At 40.2% G+C, this 20,711-nt stretch overlaps 1 protein-coding gene across 2 annotated transcripts in view; it reads right to left on the bottom strand.

The window, feature by feature from the left end:
• STK24 (serine/threonine kinase 24) overlaps positions 1 to 20,711 on the bottom strand; it is a 106,784-nt gene that overhangs the window by 34,070 nt on the left and 52,003 nt on the right. The gene's annotated exons all lie outside the window — the stretch shown is intronic.

Here is a 20,711-nt window from a genome sequence, read left to right as displayed (position 1 = left end):
AAATAAGTAAGTAAAGTAAGTAAGTAAGTAAAGAAAAATAAAATAAAATAAAGTCATTAGGGTAAGACCCTAATACAGTTTGATGTGTATCCTTTTAAGAAAAGGAGATTAGGACACTGGCACATATAGAGGGGAGACCATGTGAAGACAGCCATCTACAAGTCAAGGAGAGAGACCTCGGGAAACACCTTGATTTCAGACCTCTAGCTGTCAGATTTGTGGAAAAATAAATTTCTGTTGTTTAAGCCATCCCATCTGTGGTACTTTTTAAGGCAGAAAATGAAGACAATCATCAATCCTTAAGTGGAAAAAGAAAGGTATCTCAGGGAGTTTATCTTATTCTTATTGTAAGGTTAAACATCTTTAAATATTGAAGAGCCATGTATATTTTTTTTCTGTGAACCTTCTTTCATATCCTTTGTCCATTTTGCTATTGGGTTACAGACCTTCTTTAAAAGCAGGATCTTTTCACATATTAGAGAAATTAGCCTCCTATAATATGAGCTGCAAATAGCATTTTCCTCATGTGCCTTTTGATTTTGCATTTGGTGGTTTTTGCTTGCAGAAATTAAGTCATGGAGACACAACATCAATAATAATATCACTTACAGGCAAACCTGCTCTGAATTGTTTGGAACTTCTTCCTAAGAATCTGGAAGTAGTGACTGAGAGCTGAGGCTTCCTACACAGCAGGGGAAGGGGGAAGACATCAGCATATGACAGAAAAGAAAAAACAAGGTAAACAGAAGAAGTAGACTCTGCAGTTAACAAAGAACAAGATTTTATAAACAGGAATTCTAAAATGAAGGAAGTCCACTTTGTATCTGCACTATATTCAGAGGCCTCCAAATTTAATAGCCGTAACAAAAGGCTGAGCTCAAGAGGTATCGATAATGCGAAAGGCTTTATTAAAACAATTTGGGGTAACAGACTTCCCTAATAATATGATTTTAAAACCAAAGGTTTTTGTTAAGATGTGGGCATGAACACAGAATACTAAGACCAGGTTTGACTCCTGCCTCTAACCCTTACCAGTTCTATGACCCTGAGACCAGTCCCTCAGTGACTCCCTGACATCACAGCCCCTTCCAAGTATACTCAAAGTACAGAACACAGTTCCTGACTTCAAAACATTTATTTAACTGATCCTCTGTCTCATCAATGTCAGCATTTCTCAAATGATTTAGAAGCCTACTATGCACATGATGTCATTGAGGGGGCATAGACTGAGTAATATCTAGGCTCTGAATTTCAAGAACTTTTCATAACAGAAAAAATGGGCAAGTAACTATGATCAGACAGCCTGTGGTGGATGCCACAAAAGAGACACAAAATGCCAGGGGTGTTCAGAAGAGGCCTATCTGAACTGAATTGAAGAGAAGGCTTAGATGTGGCTCCAGGAAAGAAGTGGTATTTGATCTGCAACTTGAAAAAGACTGTGACAGACAGACTGGGGCAAGGGTGACAAGGAGTGTGTTTCTGGCAGACACAGGCAGAGAAGAGAAGAGGATGGTCAGGAAGAAAACAAGTGATCCTGTTCAGCTAAAGCAATCAAGAATGAGACACGACATCCTTGAATGTCAGTTAATGGAGTTTCATCTTAATTTAACAAGCAATGGGGAAATCACAAAACTTTTAGACAGGAGAATAAATAACCAGCAACTAACTACCAACGTGACTGAATGAATGGGTAAAGAAGGAGAGTAAGAAGATCAATCAGTAAGTCAAAGCAGAAGGTTGGGGCAAGACTTAAGAGACATTCCACAAGTGGCACTGGTGAGTGTTCACGAAGAAGCCGAATCAAAGACATCCTGCTATTCTGAACCCTAGTAAGTGGTAACTCCACAAATACAAACAGGAAGGCCAGGAAGAGGACAAGGGTAGACAAGGTAGGGAAGGAGAGATAGCTCTTCATATTTTTTCCAATATTGATGTGACATTCTGGTAGATACACCTGAGAAACAACTGAAAATATGGTTTAAGTTCAAAAGAGAAGCTGGGACCATCATAGGGATGAAAACTGGTACAGTGAAAATTAGTTCTGGCATGAAGATTATTTTAAGCTGAAGACATTTGAGATTCAACAGATGCAGAAAGAGCCTTATCAGAACTTCCCTTATCTGGCTAATCTGACTATCTGAGCAATTTCTGGGAAATAGGCTGCCACAAATCCCCTCTTTAGAGTGGGTTTATTCTCAGAACGAAGAACAGCATAAACCTACCATAAATCCCCCTCGGGCCCTCAAGAAAAAGGAAAGACCTCTTTATATCTATGAAGAAAAACATCACAAATTTTCGTAGCTCTTATCTGTGCTTCTAAAACCCCATTTGTCTTTCCTAAAGGGACCCATTTTTTTCTTCCTCTCCCTTTTCCCCACTAATTAAGTATATAAGTATCTTTAAACATCTAATGAGTATGCGTACTTTATAAATTTTTTTCCTTGTTAATCTGTCTTATTATTTTAATTTGCAGGCCCTGTAGTCAAAAAGAGGGCAGAGAAAAAGTTTTTTTTCTTCCTGATAAGTGATATACTGCAAAATTTTTAACTGAAGAGGTGTTCAGAACATATGCAAGCCACCCAGGTAAAAGTTCAGTCCCTATCCTTTAACTGATTTTTAGTTAATAAGATAGCCCTCTAAGCACAGGAGAACATTAAATCCCTGAGTCATTCTTCCCACTGGCTACTCTAGTTCTCAACTGCATTCTGAACTTCTATATTAACTCAGCAACACAACTGAAGGGATGGGGATGACATATAATGCTGAGTCTTGATAACATCCAGGGTCAAAACTTCCACACAATGACATGTGGTGACAAGGTTCTCTGGCCTTCAGTTCCCCCAGGTGATCATTATCAAAACTAACCCACCCAGTACTGGGCACTGCAGTGGGAAGGATGCAGACTCTCCCATTTCCTTCCCTCCATCCTCCAACTCAGGCACACACAGTAGTTGTGTATCGCTAATATGCTCCAACAGAGAAGAAGGCCTTACATTTAAAAAACAGAAAAGTGGAATTTCTGTGGAAAATCATTTGTCAATATTGTCTAAAGAGGCTACCCAGAGTGAAAGAAAGAGGTGGAGACCCAGTATCAGACAGTATTCTTTGGAGAGAACAAGAAAGAGCTGTGGAGCATCACGGGACAGAAGCACAGGAAGTACAGACTGCAGCACAGAAATCCTGTGATTGCCTGGCTAGAGCAAAAATGGAAGAATATCATTTGCTGTGTACTTTTTTATGTCAGGCACTGGGCTAGATGCCTTACATACATCATATTATTTCCACCAATCCTCGCAACATTCCTATGAGGCAGTTGTAGCAGGCCCATGCTCTAGAAAAAGATTCTAAAATGCAACAGGTTCTGGAGCCTTCTCTGCTCGCCCAGAAGTAATCCTGAGCCATCAACTAATGGAGAGAGGAATCTTTCAGCATATTAGGGACAAGCATGGGGGGCAGCTACCTCTGATGAGGAAAGGCACAGAGAAAAAAGACCCCAGTCTTCCCTCTTCCAGGTGGCCCTAAAAGGAGGACAAAGGTGCTCTAAGGAAAGGAAAGTCTAGCATTGGAAACAAGTATGAAATGAGAGAAAGGCCACTATACACAATTATCAACTGAAAATAAGGTTGTGCAACAAAACCTGAAACAAATCAGGTGAAAATTATTGGATCAAATCCTTAGATCAAAGGAAAATAATCAAAAATCAGCTACTAATTACCCAAAAATAATGCTGGAAACATTACATACACCAAAATCTATACAAAACAGCCAAATATTTTTCAAAGGAAAACTTACAGCATTATATATTTTTGTTACCAAGCCAAAAAATAATGAATAAAGAAAAAAATTTAAGTGTTCGATCCAGAAGTTAGGAAGGAAGGGAGGACAGAAACCTAAGGAACCAATCTAAGAAAGCAAAACAAGGAATAAAGATACATGTATAATTAATGGGAAATATTAGAATAAGAAAGAAAATATGAAATAAGACAGAAAAAGTTGAGAACAATATGATTTCGCTCATATGTGGGATTATAAATGTGAAAGCAATAAACAAATATAACAAAGAGACTCAGGGACATGAACAGTGGATTAGTGGTTACCAGAGAGGGGTAGAGGGGGTCAAATATTTGGTGATAGAAGGAAATTTAACTTTGGGTAGTGAACACACAATGCAATATACATATGATGTTTTATTGAACTGTATACTTGAAACCTATTGATTTTATTAACCAATGTCACCCCAATAATTTTAATTTAAAAAATGAATCTAAAAAATTCTTTAGCAAAAAGTTCAAATGATTTTATCCTTGAATAATTTCAAACACTGAAGAATAGAATTCTAGCAACTATTTGAGGTACAAGATTTTTTCATGACATCACAACATAATACGTACACCTGGAAAAGTTACTGGTCCAGAAAGAGGAGGCGGAGGAGGTTCCTACTAAGGAATGGACAAAACTCCTGGGAAGAGGGAAGGTACTACGGCAACCAGCGCATCTCTACATGCCGGGGATGCAGTGCTGCCCAGGACAGGGAGCTGTCATCTAATGAGAGAAGTTGGCCTAAAGAAGGTCATTTCTAGAGAAGAAAAAAGGTGCTTTTGGAAAGGAATATTCGATGTGAGAGTCTTTGTGTATGTAAGATTTTTTTCACCTTATTTTCTTTAGTCCCACCTGCCCGTACCAATTCTCAGGATTTGCTCTGCTCAGCACAGCCTGCTTGACAGATCTGCAGTGCTTTCAGGAGGCCCGAACTTGCCTCTATATTGGCCATGACGCCATTACCAGCAGACAGCCTTCACTTGGCAAAAGCCTTACATGACAGTGAGAGAAGTCAACTTTGGGTTCTTGAAGGAGGACACAGCCAAAGCTGCTGTCCTTCCAGGCTACTTCCCATTTCTTCTGACTACCAGGAGCCAACTTAGCTGTGACCTGGTGTTGGATTAGGACATTCAATGAAAAAGGGGAGCGAGGGCCAACTGATCCACAGGAATAGGGACAGCCACATTTTTTCACAATGGGTGGTCAAAAGCTCCTTTAGGAAGAGAACAGCCTCTGAATTTCTAGTCTTCCTCCTCGTCAAGTAGGTGGGTTCCTCACCATCATTTTACATTAGTGTGATGCAATGGCACTTCAGTTTACTAAATATCTTCATTAAAGTATTTCATTTGATTCTCTCAATCATCCTCTTTACTTAGGTAATCAGTCTTTTCCTACTTTACAAATGAAGATATCTGCTCAATGGGAAATAAGGAGAGCAGCCTGACTCCAATCCAGATATTCTGACGCAGAGTCAGAAACCTAAACAAGAACCACAATAACAAAAATTATAAACTCTAAGCAATTTCTAAAGGATTCAGTGGGAAAAATACTTTCTAACTTAACTGTTCTTAATATTTAACTGTTTAACTGATTTCCTTGTAGAAATCAACAAACTCTACTCTGGCTGACTGAAAAGTACATCAATTTATAAAATGTCTGCCTGGAATTTGAGAGATTCACATGTCCTAATGCATCATGCCCAGATTAAGAATTCTTGCCTTAATGTCCTTTAATTAACTGAAAAACACACTGGGCATTCCCCCAAAAAGCTCATCTTGGGGGTTAAGTTACTGGACTGGCTCATCTGGAAGGGGCCGCCTTATAACTATGTGCATGTGTGTTCATGTGTATTTCAGTAATTAATTTCCCCCAATGGGTAGAGATGTTCCTCTCTCTTCCATCAACATAAATTTGACATAACATGGTAATAAATCTGTTAATGAGAAGTTTCTGTGCTGAATGCTGGTAGATATTAAGATGAATAAAAACACTCTGCTTAAACTTAAGGACACTTACAAGGTTATCAGGGTAATATACTCACAAATAATCTAAATCTGAGGGAAAGGAAATGTCAGAGAAGAGCATGAAAAAAGTGCCCCAGGAGGTAAAGAGAAGGATTTTTCTTTCCTTCCTCACATCTATCTTCATCAAAGTCATAAACATCACAGTCAATGAATACAAACCACTAAATGGAACAAGTTCTATGCCATAATCTTGCTGAGGCTAACGATGTACTTTCTGCTAAAGTAAAGCATTTCTAGTAATTAATTATGACATTATCCTTCTGCTAGGTGAATATCACAATGGTCATTATGCAATATATGTCAGAAATAACAATCACAAAGACCATAAAACAAAAAGAAGTGAGTACTGAGGACTTAATATCAATTCTATGAATATAGACTCAGCCCAAAAAGATCAGACAAGTGAGTGTGGCTGAGAAAGAATAAAGACTTCCTTGTGTTCTGCAGATTTTTTTAAGAGGTGTCTTTAGTATTGTAAGGCAATTTAGAGCATCAGTAGGTTCACAAACAACGAATGCTATGTTTCAAATGCATGGGTGGCAAGTTCATATTTATACTATTACTGTCATGCGTGAAGTTTCATCTAAAGATAAACAGCTTTCAAAGTAAGAAGCTTTTCAATGTGTGTGTCAATGCTTGATTCCTCAGTACAGAGGAAATGTTTCTGCTATTTGAACCCTCTGCTTCTCTTCTCTCAATCTTTCAATTGTTAGATTGAACCCTCTGCTTCTCTTCTCTCAATTGTTACTGAGCTACTGAATACAGTCAAGCTATGCTTGGATCAGACAGGCAAATCCCGGGGTGACCTCACTGAAGTCAGGCAACAGAGGGCTCACGACCCAAAGCTGGTGAGCAGATAGATATGTGCCTCTTGCCTCCTCATCCAACCATGGCATGGACCAACACTAATCTGTGCTGAATCTGCCTCAGTGAGAGAGACTCTGTCACAGTATATAAAACCCACAGTGCTCAATTAGAGACACCTAGAAAACAGCCAGCCTAACTGCTCTGTCTAGCAACTGACAAACCGCGGTCAGTTAGTAATGCTCATGGTAACATATTACTGCCCGGGAGGATTCAATAGAAGGGCTTGGTTCTAGAAGTCCATTTTTCTCATTTTGAAGCAGATGCCTAAATGAGCACGCTTGCCTTGGCATTACCCAAATGCCTAAAAGTCAAGAACTACTGGACAAGACAGTTTATTTACCTCAGTGGGAATCAGTCTTCTCTTTAATTACATACCAAGAAACTCCTCATTACATAATCTAGGTAAGATCTACGATATCATATATCATACCATTTCTTAGAAGTTTACACAGAAATATAGACATTTCAGAAAAGAAAGCATATGGCACAATTAGTTGTTTTATCTAAATACATCGACTGTGTTTAGATACTCCAGATGGAGGTTTAAATATGCAGAATGTGTATGCTGAGACAAAGGGAACTAGAGATACAACTAATACTTTAAGTTATAGGTAGCATTAGTCACAAAAGAGAGTTCAGTTTCTTTTGGGTGAAGTAAAATATTTAGCCTAATTGAAATTTTAATTCATTCAACTTTCTGGATAGAAAAACACAAAAGGGAGCTGCCAAATGTCTTCAGGGACTTTCAATTACACTAGGACAGTGTGTTCGAGAGAGAGAAAGGAATCCACAGTCCCTATCCTCGGAAACATTTCAAAGCAGATCTTTTATATTATCTTTGGCAATGGGCCTACAATTTTTTTCCCATGATTGATTATGAAATGAAATGTATTCCCTTGTGATTTAAAAGCAAGAGTTACTTGCAAATTTGTTTAGTCCACTCCCCAAAAATAAGTGATTTTGCTTTTACCCACAGTCACCCTGGAGTCTGATACCACAGGCTCCATGTATCTTTTCTATTTTTCCCACAAGAAACACAAGAACAGATACTTGCATACTAAAAATCACTCTCTGAGAAAACAGATGTGCTTCTCCCTCTCCCAGAAGTTGCAGCTGTTCCAGGCCAATAGGGAACGTAGCAGATGATTTCCACATGGGAGAGGAAGCCTTGGAGGACAGCTGTCACTATGTGGGTACATGTGGAGGAGGAAGGGCGTTCTGTCAGGCCAACCAAGAGCCCATTTGGCTGACCGCACAGATGAGCATCCATTAACACAGAGAAGTGCCCACCCAGCCAGCCAAGGGGCAGCAAGCGTGCTCATAAGCACCGAAGACATCCTCTCTCACACCTGGAATCAGTATGATCTACAAACCTTGATAAGGCTCAAAAAGTGGAAGAGATCACTGTTAAAAATCCCAACTTAAGTCACAAGGATAAAGTTTTTGTTACTGATCAGAGAAAGGAAATTTTTCAAAACAGAAAAAAGAAGTCTGACTACACTGTCACATCAGATGGAGGGCATGAGGCCACTGTACAGGGCAACGCTACCTTCCCAGTGTTGCAGGACCCATGACAGGCTGGTGCTGCCAGTTCTCTGTGAGATCAGAAACAGATAACTAAAACAAGTCAGCGTCTATCACACTCGAACCCTCCACATTCCCAAGAGGGGCTCTACCCTGGGACATCACCGGTGGTCTCTGGGTGCAGATCAACAATGTGGCCGTTCTTAAAGAAGGCTATGCTTCCTCGTCCACTAAATAAAAAATCCAATTTACAAACATCTGTGAAATTACCAATCAAAGGAGGTTTTTAAAGGGCTGTGTATCTGATCATGTTTATAAAAATGTGCATAAATTTCTTCTCTTTTCAGAGACTCTACTTATTTACATCCTTAAATGGAATCCTAAACCCAAAACCCATTTCCTTTAGAGAATAGAGTAATTAAAGCCAATAAATTGTGAAAATAGAATTAAGAAGCATGGAAACAGGACAGCTATTTGGAAGTAACCCTGAAGTCAAAATAACAAGCCAAAAAAACCTAAGAAAACAACCCAAAAGAATCACAAAACAGATGATAAAATGGGCATTTCCTGGCACACATTCCACTCTCCCAAGTTTTAGTAAACTTGAAGTGTAACAATCTCAGGTAGAGCATTTCTAGAAGCAACAAACATATTCCAGATTCTTCTCAACTCCACCGGACAGATTCTGGCACAGGCCAGGGAAGAGAACAAGTCCCAGGTGAAAGCATTCTTCACCTGCCAGGCCTCCTCCTCGCCACTTCCCTGGCCCACAGCATTCTTCCTCCAAACCAGTGTGATTCCTGCCTTCCTTCTTCATGTCTCTGCTCAAAGCCACCTCTCTCTGAGATCCTCCCTGAACACCCTGTTAGAAACTGCAGCCTCGTGCCCCTACAGCACTTGCCAGGGTCGGATCTACCATGTGTGTTTGAGGTTGATTTGTGGTCTCCCTCCTCGAGATCCATGAGGACTGTCAACCAAATTCTTTTTGTACATTTCTTTTTCCCACACCTACCAGAACAAAAATAGGATGCCAAATGTTTTTGGTACACTTATTTTACTTTCTATGCCACAAAAACAGTGATGATACCCCAGAGAAATCCAGGCTTTCAAAAATTAGAGGCTAAAACTTATTTTCCTAGATTCACACTGTTTACCTCCAATTATGTGTCACGGTGTTTGAGGAACAGTGTTTAAGAGCCCCAGAAATACAGGCGAAGGTCTTTTTGGCAAAGCTCATGAAGGCAGCTCCACCCATGAATCCACCGAGTTCCTGCTGGCCTTTGCCCCTAAATTCTGCAAGACACCCAAACCCAACCCCTCCCCTTTGCTAGTGGCTTGTCCCTCATCTGGATAAAAACAGAGAAAGGAGGCTTTTTCATCTCATCCCTAGAGTAGAGGTGGGTGGATGATGATGGGTGGATGATGGGACGTGTAGAGAAACCGACACTACGATGGAAAGACAGCACACAGGGCATAGCCCCAGAGGGACAAGTGCTGAAACTGAGTCATTTGGACTTTTCCTAAAGTAATCTCGAACCTTCAATTGCATCAGCAGGAATGATCAAGGGGAGCGAGCTACCCAGAGGCTGAACTACCAGCATCACCTTAGTAAATACCCAGCCCCCACCTGGTCAGGTACTGAATGAGGGAGCCTCAGGGTCAACAACATGGGAGAAGGCTTGTCTTTCCCCTCTCACACCCTTCAAAGAGACAGGAAGTATCACTTACTTCAGTCAACCTGCCTGTGCTCTCCCACCTGCAGAGCCATAAGGGACACCAGCACAGGAATGACAGGAAGGGGAGGAAAAGCAGGACGTGAGGTGCCACTAAGGCATCCCGGGCAGCCACTGGTGAAAAATGTTCCCGTATCTCCATCTCCAGATTTTCTCTCCTAGAGACCATTAGCTGATGTCATGAGGGCGTTTGATGTGGCTCCTCTGAAACAGCTTCAAATAAAGGCCTCATTTCCTTAACATCCTCACTCTTAAAAAGCACTGAACACATTTCTACGGTATCTTGAATGCATGTACTAAAGGAGATTCTGCACCACAGGACTTTAAATCAGGTCATTCATAAACACAGACAGGTTACCATCCTGAGATCCCAGCTCAGGGGTGAGACAGGGAATCTGCAGTTTTTAAAGCTCCTTAAGTGTTCCTATTTTAAGTTACTACCTCTGGATTAAATAAGCACCTTCTAATCAATCCCTTCATAACAGAAACTTCTGATTCAATGACAACCAGATCATCAGAGAGAAGTCACTGCTTTGGGCATGCTGACTGTGAAGTTGCTATGGGACATTCTAGGGGAGCTGTCTGGAAGCTGCTTCCATTAAGTGGATCCGTGGCCTAGGGTGGGTCCAGGCCTGGAGCTGAGATCTGAAAGCTCAGGCAGTAGTTAAAAGATCAGACTAGATGAACGTGTAAAAAACAAGCAGGAAAAGCAAGCCAATCACCAATAGTAACCAAGTTTAAAGTAAAGAATGGCGAACAAAGACACTAGAAATTCTAATCAGAGAAAGGCTTTCATGTTCCCTAGTCCTGAGGATGGGGGCCAATACCTCCCTGTCCACTGCTGCCGTCCAGCAGCCAACGAAGTAGCTTATTAACATTTAAGTGTTCATTAAATGAAGGAAAAGTGAACCACACCCACCAGAGGCAGAGGAAATCTTAGAAATATCTGTAGAAAGATTTCAAGAAAAACCGTGACAAAAAGATTTTAGCGTAATGTGGTATTAACCAGAAACCCCTTAATCCTCCTACAACTTCTGTTCAATTTTAACCTTCTGCAGGTTTCAGCTCAGGATTTTGTGTATGCTGACATTACTTCGTGTTTCCTAAGAAACAGGATGTGCCTAAATACTTTATACCTTATTCTCTCTTACATCTTACAGTATCACTCAAAAACTATTTACTGAGAAATAAAACTGTTTAAAACATTAACATGTTACTTCAGTAGTTACCTTTTATTTAATGCTTCATGGTCCCCTGTCAATTCATGCAGTTTTTAAAAACACCACCACTTTAAGGAAGGCTTTTCAAAAGACAGCAAAATAGCAAGAAATTGGTAGAAAACTACTAATCAGTGCTAATCTGGTATCTTCAGACTTAGATTCTTAATCACATGATGTTTCCTAAGGCTCATCTTCTCAAGCATGTTGACTGGAGAATTACTTCGAGAGAGATTTTCCAGGGACTTGGTACAGAAATTTACCATTAAAAAGAGAGAAAAAAAGAGCAGAGGGTCCCACAATGAAATACATTTAGGAAATGCTTCATATTTCCCTCCCTTAGAGAGTCGGAAAAGCTGAGAATACTCTAACAAACCTGCTAAACCAAACACATGCAAATGTATTTCATCAAGTGCACCTACTAATACCTCTGAGAATGGGACTCCTCCAGAAACACTACCTTAGCTCAGACCTACCTGCGGAGCTGTCCAGCAGCACGCCAATCAATGAAACGCTTTATGCAACACCTCTCACTTCACCTCATTCTCTCCCCATCCATCCCACCACCACCATGAAGCACAATTATGTGCCGTGAAAACAGTGATACTCAGCATACAAACAAAGGCTGGGTAGGTTTGACTTAATAAAATACAGTGTAAGTGATATCAGGAGCAAATTTCATTATTCAAGAGACTCATGAGAACAATGGGATGTTCATGTTTTTTAATCACACATCGACTTTTAAAGTCACAAACCTCAATGTCCTCAAGTGCCTGTACCTTTTCTTAGTACCTATGGTGAGTAAAACAGGCATATTCATGTCAGAATGTTCAACACATTATCCTTCTAGAATGAATCTGGTCATTCAAGTTACTACATGAACTTTGAAATAATACAAGAAAGAAAACACAACAGAGGGTCTCAACAATACTTTTATCACATTATTTATACCTCTTATGTGTGGTTTAAAACTCTTGAGTCTCTAATTAACTGAAATGACTTTAAAAAGTTCAGTTTTGAGGAACTGAATTAGGGTTAGCTTGCACAGCCTCATAGGGAGTCCCTGAAGTGGTCTGCCAGGAGCAGAACGACCCCAGGTGAGAGACACACAAAATCTACACACTGCCTTCTCATGCTACGCACAGACAGTCAGCAAGGGGGGTGAGGGAGTACCAGTAAGAGCCAGGACAGACAGGAAGGGAACCAGAATAGCAAAGAGGCTGAAACTCATCTATGTCAAACTTTCAGGAGAAGAATTTTTCAAGTGAAATTCCTTTTTTTTTAATTTAGGAGAAGACCATGCTATCGGAATAATACAATATGAAAACTGAGTGCATGTAAAAATTGACTGATTTTATCAAATATAATTCAAATTAAAGTCGTCTGATATTAGAAAACACCCACCTACAATTTCTGTGGTGCGACACACAGAACAAGCCTTTACCTAAATGACAGCTCCCTTACATAGCCCAAAGTTCCAGTTTGGCTTTCCTTTCTCACTCCTTCAGTTCAGTGTCTTCACTAAGAAATGTCTCTGATATTTCACCTCCTAAATCTCCCCCACCTCCTTGCCCCTGGCCTCTGTGCTTCTCCCAGACTCTCCAACACTAATTAAGGCTATTTTCTTTAAGCAGCTGTCTCAGCTCTCCGATCCTAGTCAGTGATGGACAAACCCCAAGAAATGGATCCGGAAGGCCATGTACCTGTCTTACTCTGCCCTCACCCTGACCTCTCCTTCTCCTGTCCTAGATGGGTGACTCTCCTGTGTTTTCCAAGCACAGCTCTGTGCCCCTATCATCAGAGCACTTATTCAGGTGACAACCACCTGCTTTTTGTCTCTTTCCCTCACTACACGAAAGAAGTGCTGGATGCAGAGCCCATGCCTACGTTCCTAGGCCAAAGCAGAGCAGCAGGGCTCAGTATGCACGGGAACAGGTGAGTCATGAATGATGGCGGAGGAGGATGATACCTGAGGGACGTTAGGTCTTGTAGCCTTAGGATCAAGGGAGAGTATAACCTTCAGACACAAACACAGAAATGATTTCAACACCGCTATAACCTGCTACGAAATGGAAAGGATGGTAATCCCAAGTACTTTCTTCACAGGAATGAAATCTCATTAACAATTTTTAAAAAGCAAAAACCTATACAAATAACCTGTGGGGAAAGACACTTCAGACCCCAGATAATTAAGGGCTCACATACCTCATATTGAACATATTGGAAATATTTTCTGTGCATTTTTTTTTCAGCATGGCGCAAGTGAACACTAGTCCTAAACCCAACTACCAAATAAGAGACCCCAACTTACCTAGAGAGTACTTTTTAAAAACAAGTTAAAGGTGGGCACAGCTCTGCACACTGTGGTGCATCCGGTAGAGAGCTAAGGGACCCAAATATTGCTCAAAGAAGAAAACACAAAGTGAGAGATTAAGAACATGCCACTCTTGTTGACAGCTACTCCAATGGACTAGTTCTAATCTCCCGAATATAAAATGGAGGCAGAAACCTAATTAAAACCAGAAAAAGCAATACTAAACTTGGTACATTATTAAATAAGAAGTGAAGCTAGAATAAACTCATTTAATAGCCCTGAGTTCATAACCTGTTATCACACGAAGTTCAGTTTTTACGGCTACCTTTCATTACAGCTGCTGCTGCCTTATTCACACAGTCTGTAAAAGAAAAAGCAAGGGACTGCAGATGGCTTAATGCACCACTGAGAAAGTAAACACAATAGTGAGAGATCTGAAAAGTAAAAGAACATTAAGAACCAGGAGATAATCTTCCTAATACATTTTTATACTAAGTGTGCAGATGAGCTTAGACATGAGGTCCTGACAATAATCATAAAGATGATCTTAACCGGTTAGAATAAAAGACAAAACAAAAAGTCAACAATGTAGATTTTTCCTTTTTTAAAAATGTGTACAAGTTTTCATAAAGAAAACATTCACAGTAAGGCCACAAACACTACAAGGACTCTCACCAACCACAGCTAACAGGCAGCCCATCTTAAACTCTGAACACGGCCATGCAAACATAAACCAGTGTGACTTCTTAAACCTGCAACACTCAGCAAGTCCTGAAACACTCAAACACACGCACTCACTCTCCTCACCAATGTCAAAAAAGGGAACCGTGAGGTCTCTTAAGAAAGTCAGAAAGATCAGTTAAAATCAATTTCAGCAGCCATGCTTAGGCACAAATAATGAAAACAACAACGAAAATATGCTAGGAAACACATTACTTTATTCTGATATACCTATTCTTTTAAGAATAAAGCAACATAGCAGGAGAAGCTGAATCTCTGCCAACAACAATCGAGCTGGTCCAGGGTTGCAATCCATTTCCTAGAGAAATGTAATCCAAATTGTGGTCCACAGTGCCTTCTCTGGGTCAAGATCAGGAGTAATACCTTCTAGAAAGTTCAGAGCTTGGACTCTAAAATTTGTGCACACCAGACAGTGTGGGGTACCCACCACAAAGGTTAACAGTAACTCCATCAATAGTTTCTCCCCTAATACAAATGAGAAGGGAAAAAGACTCTGCAACTTGATCCCAAATGGCAACTGTGGCTCAGTGTGGCCGGAATTACATCCAGTATGAGGTGAGAAACAGACACAAAGGAAGAAAGGACTATCCACGAGTTCAAGAACACCATTCAGGGGGGTTCCTGTCCTCAACTAGGAGAAAGCTACCACAGCTGTATTTCACTCTACTCATTTCTAAGCCCCATGGAAGAAGGGCTATTTGTTACCTGAGGTGCCAGAACCCTAGCCTTGGCTCGAAGCAAGAGAAAAAGCCTCAGGTTCTCCCGCCATGTGTGCACAAGGTGTGGATGGAGGCAGGGCCCAGGTCTGATGAGGAAGGCGCATGTCTGTCTGGGCAGCACTGACAGAGCAGCTTACCTCCGTGGAAGTCTTTCGATGTCAGGGTCATGTGCCCACTGTCCATCGGGCTGCCATCCCTTTGAGGAGAGGGAGACATTGATGGGAACCAAAGGATCTTCTAAAGGCAAGTTCTTACTGCAAGCTGGCCCAAAGGTCCCTGCAATCAAAGAAATCATTGTGGTTTTGCATCTGGCATATTTATGCCCCCTTTCTCCTAGAGACAAGTATGAAAGCCTCTGAATGGATCTCAACTTTCAAAAAGAAGTGTCCAGAAACACAGATCCACCTAGGCATAAAGGAGACAAGAGAAAGGCAAGAAGTCTTCATGCTACACCTCCGTGCAGAAAGCAAACATAATACTATTTCCTTCCCAAAGAAGAGTCATAAATCAATTTTTACTTTTAAAGAATCAATGCTTTCTGCCAAACATTTTAACACAAGCCAACTCATCACACCTGTTTAAAATATGTGACCAATAATGACTCCAAAATCCATGTGCCATTTTATACCAGCCTTGGCAAGAAACAAGAGAAAAGGCTTATATGTAAATGAAAAATGTAGGTGATTAGCCTCTGTATAAGCGCTGGTCTATAATCAACCTTGCTATTGACCTATCTCTACTGATTACAGTGATAATGACAAGAAAAAGTAATTAGAGCCAATCGAAGTATATAACCAAACACAAACCTAATCTCATACTCAACCAAAAATCATCAAAATTCAGGAAACTAAGTACCAAATCAGGGTAACAATGCTTGGTTTACTTAACAAGTTATATAAATTGTTCTTAGCAATTCAATCTGCAGTAAGCCAAGAGCCACCCAATGCCAAAACATGGAGACTACCTGCTCAGTTAACAAAGCTATCTGTGTATGTTCTAGTGTATATCATCTCACAATTTCCATTCTTTTAAAAAAAAAATCTTTCCTTCAGGCAAAGAACTGTCTGAAGATATTTGATTCTTGACACTGCAGTAATGCAAATAATAAATCAGAACTGTACAGTTATCTGTGCATCCAGCATACAAAGAAAGAAGGAAAAAACAATCTTACTCGTGAAGAGTTTTATAAGGTAGAATATTTATCTTCTAAAGGTTTGATTCAAATATGTTTTAGATAGCCAAATAAGATGGAGGAAAGTCACCTACAAATTAATTTACTTCTCTAAAGAATCATCATCACAAAAGGGATAAAAGGACTCTCAAACATATCCATAAAACTTGTAGGGTCTCATAGGTTTTCAAAAGGCATACACCTAAACCACTTCGTCGACTCCTGAAATGACCAGGAACTAACTCCACATAAGTCAATCCTTCAGAGCTTAACGAGCCTCAACTGTCAGACAAAAAAGCAATGTAACCACAAAGTACCTGCCCTAAGTAGTAAAGGTGAAGAGCGAGCAACCAAGTTATCAAGAACAACTCATTTCTGCAGAAAGAAAGCTTGCTAATTTGTAACTGGAAAGGCTACAAGGAGAGGGAATGCCATCTCTGCCTGATTGTTTTATGGGTCACCACAGAACCATCCACAGGTTTGGAACTAAGAAGGACACACTGATAAAGAAAACTACAGGACCACAAAACCAAAATGGGATTCTTGGCAGAGACTGAGCATAAGCAAAGGAGCCAGAGGGACAAGGGCTGCTCTACATGGGCTCATGTGACAGCCAGCCATGGCAGCCGAAGCAGTTCTCCATTTGCCAGGGAGTCCAATTTCGCAGAAACACAGGAAAGAATTTAGGCATTGGCAAGGCTTCTGAATCTAGGCTGAAGTAAGCCATGGCTACCTGAACAAATTCAAATCCATTCATTCAATACAAATGGGGTGAACATCATCTTTGCATTGAAGGTTGAATAAAACCATTTATACATGCTAGGCAAGAATTTCTCCTGTTGAACTACCTAAGAAATGAGGTTGAGATAAAAATTCAACACTAGGACAACATGTTCTTTTGAAGATGATACTTAACAGCCTCAGATTCAAGGCAAGTGTGAAATGATGGCCTTGGGCTAAGAGCCTGCAGGGCCACTGCCTGGCTAATTTGCTCAAGTTTCCAGTGGGCTCTCAATGGCCACACACAGAGTGTTCACACGTAAGCAGATGCCAGATTCCCCAGGACAATGGTGGCACAGAGCAGACACTCCAAAAATGGGCACACCAGAACTCCGTCTCAGAGGCACTGTCGACCAACACCTCCCCATATAGCTCTCTGACTTTGTGACTCTGGGGATGCCCACTCTTCTCCCAGCTCCAGAGGTAAATAAATCCTGTTTGGTGGGAGCCAGCCAACCAGGTTGGCTAGCCAAGAGCTGACTTAGGCATCAGCCAGTTCTGATGAATGAAACATGAAGGGAAGTGGTCTGGGGAGGCTTCTGAGAAAGGCTTCCTGTACCCAAAGAAGCAAATTCTTTCAGGGGGAAAAAAACGGCCCTTCATTTGCCCACAGGTAAAGCCTTTAAAGAAAGAAAGAATTTGGATTCTCAGTGACACTGTTGACCACAACTGTACTACACCTGGAGCTGCCCTTCTGGAATTTTTGCTGCATAAGGAAATGCACATCCATAAGAGTTTAAACCTGAGTTGGTATTTTCTCTAAAGCTGAACACATTCTTAGTGGTAAATTACCTTCTCTGTGCTGGTCTCTGCTTCATGTCCTTTCTCTCAAGGTGATCTTACAGATCAGAGGTTTTAGACCTTGACCTCACATTAGAATCACCTGGGCAGCTTTTAACCACGGCCTCCCACTCCTTGTAGGCCACAGCTGAGAACAAAGAAATCAGATTCTCGAGGTAGGGTCAGGCCTCAGGAGTTTTTAAGGTCCCACAGTGATGCCATGGATTCCACTCCTGCAGGTGATCAATCAACCCCCAAAGGGAGAAAAGGCAGGTGCAATGGTAAGGCGCCCCTTCCTCAGGAATGAATGGTTTCACTCATGTAAAATGGGCTCAGCTACTGACAACTGAAATATACTTTGTAGAAGGGAGAACAAGTCACCAGAGAGAGAAAATCCAATAAGGCAAACAGGGGGAGAAATATCTGAAAGGATAACAGTCAAGTGCAGGGAAGTCAAGGGTGGGCCAGGAACGAGGAACCTCCAGCACTGAATCTCAGTCAATTACCAACCCTGTGTTACTAGGAAAATACGCAATCACTCAACTTCTCCATGGCTTGGTTTTCTAACCTAGAAAATAAAAAGCATGGGCCGAGGGCCTCCAATGTCTAACATAAGTCTAACAATTTATGACTCTTAATTTCTCTGTGCACAAGAAATACGTATTAAATGGCAAGCTAAGATGAATCAAGGACTGAAAAGAACTGAAAAGAAAACATGTCCAATCTCATTATTCTGCGATGAGGCCACAGGTCCAAGATCAGGTGCCTACACTGCTGTTTTAATTCAGAGCCAGGACTAGATCTTCAGAGGAAGGTCTCCAGATTTTCAGAGCTTAGGGTCAAGAATGGCTACAAAAGAAAAGTGATGGGTAAAGGCAGTCTTCTCTACTTTCTAACTAGGTCTCTTCTCTAGCTCCTTTATATTTCCCAAAACCAAGTCTGCAGACCGTTTCCCCCAATCCCAAAACCTCTATTCCAAGTCAAGTGGAAGATGCATTACTCCACAAACCTACCTGGCCCAAAATGCAGAGGAAAAAAAGTACCAAAGTAGAATTTAAAATCAATGTATGAAGAATACTTAGTATTACCATAAATTCAAAAATATAAAGAACTGTGTGGCTCACCATGACAGTCCAAGCCACACAAAATCCTTTCTTCCTCCCACAGCCTCTTGCCACTTGCAATACTTCAAAGTTTATCTTGGACAGTCCCCATCAAAGGGAAAAATCATTCCAAGCTGCTGACACAGAAACAGTGACCATCCACAGACTCTCCCAGAGTCCATCTTAACAATTCTGAAGGAGAAAAATCCATCCAGGTATCAGCCCAAAAGTAATCCCATCTCGTCAATTCCAAATACAAAAACTTTCCACAAACTGAAAACACCTCCTCAAACTCAACACACAAACCAGTGTGCAGTAGGTTCAGTTTAGTTGCACCAAGCCAGGTCAGTCCACCACATCAAGAACCCAGAGAATATTTAGGAACTAAGATGCAGAACTGCCAGCACAGATGTGTGTAAATAATTCAGTGATCAACTGGACAGTCAGCTAAAATTCTCTCCTGAGCATCCTTCCTAACTCAAGACCAGGAGGGAATCAGTGATGGGGCCTCGCAACTGCCTATTGTCCAAAGCAAGGTCAAGTTCTACTTCTCTGTTGGATCTGTGAGCACTGTGCAAAACTGCAGACCTAAGAAATTACCTAAAAAGAGGATCATAAAGTTCTTAACTAATAAAGCCAATTCTCTGGTCTCCTTAGCAATATCAACTAGAAAATACTTTCCTTACTCTATGATGCCATTTTCTTTATTAGAAGTCAGAAAGGGCACACCTTAGATCTAGCCAATTGCCACCTATTTGCACCAAAATTGAAAGAGAAAAATCACAACTATCTTTAAAACTACAGATAAAAATATATATATGCTATGGTTGTTTGGTTTAAAAATAAATAAATCTCTAATTAAGAATAGAAGCAGACATCTTTAATTTTAAATAAAAGGTTACACACCAACATTCTATAGTAAAATCGTATCTATTAAAAGCAAAATTTAAGATACATTTTCTTTACGCTCAAGAACAAAACAGGCATATTCTCCCTATCACTACATAATCAACACAGTATTAGAGGTTATGGCTGAAACTAACACATAAGATGGTGATAAGAATGGAAGAGAAGACAGAAAACTATCATTTGTAGATGTGAACATATGGATAAAAAACTAAAGAGTTCAGAGCAAGAGCACCAGAAACAATGTGAAAAAAATCATCACCATTCCATTAACTAAGCAATAACCAATCCAAAGATCTATTACTAAAATAGCAATAAAAACCTGTGTCTAGGAACTCCTTTATGAATCCACCAGATCCAGATGAGGAAAATTTTTAACTTTATTAAAGCTCACAAAAGACAACCTAAACAAAAAGATGCCTATGCATTCAATGTTCAAAGATGGGATGGCTTAATATGTAAGTTTTAAATATGTAAATTTAAAAAATCAATTTTTAAATTTCTGTAGGATTTAAAACAAAATGTACAAACATTCTAAATCTTATATTGAAGAATAAAGGTCTTCAAAGACTTCGTGTATTTTTTAAAAGTAGCAAAAGTTTTTGTATGTATGTGGGCAGAAGTGAAGGGAGTTACCTCTTCCAGATATTAAGACTCAGAATAACACCGAGGTAATAATAATAAACACAAAGAGAGAGCATGAATGATACTGGCCCAGGAACAGAACAGAAAATCCAGAAACAGGCCTAAATATGAGTCTTTGATGTGACAGAGCATCATACATGAGTGGAGAAAGGATTATTTATAAAATAGTAATTGAAAACCTATCCCACTACATAGAGAAAAATAAAACCCCTACTTCATACTATAAACCAGACAAAGATCCAAATGTAAAAAGCTTTTCCATTTAAAAGCTACTAGAAGTAAAAAAAAAAAAAAAAAAATTTAGTTTTTTAACCTTAGGGAACTACTGAATTTCTTAGAACAGGATCCCAAAAGCAGAAATCAAAAGG

This window comes from Pteropus vampyrus, unplaced genomic scaffold (genome assembly GCF_000151845.1).
Source record: "Pteropus vampyrus isolate Shadow unplaced genomic scaffold, Pvam_2.0 Scaffold83, whole genome shotgun sequence".
Lineage (NCBI taxonomy): Eukaryota > Metazoa > Chordata > Mammalia > Chiroptera > Pteropodidae > Pteropus > Pteropus vampyrus.
Note: the sequence above shows the minus strand (reverse complement) of the source record. Positions and strands in the feature narration are given on the sequence as shown.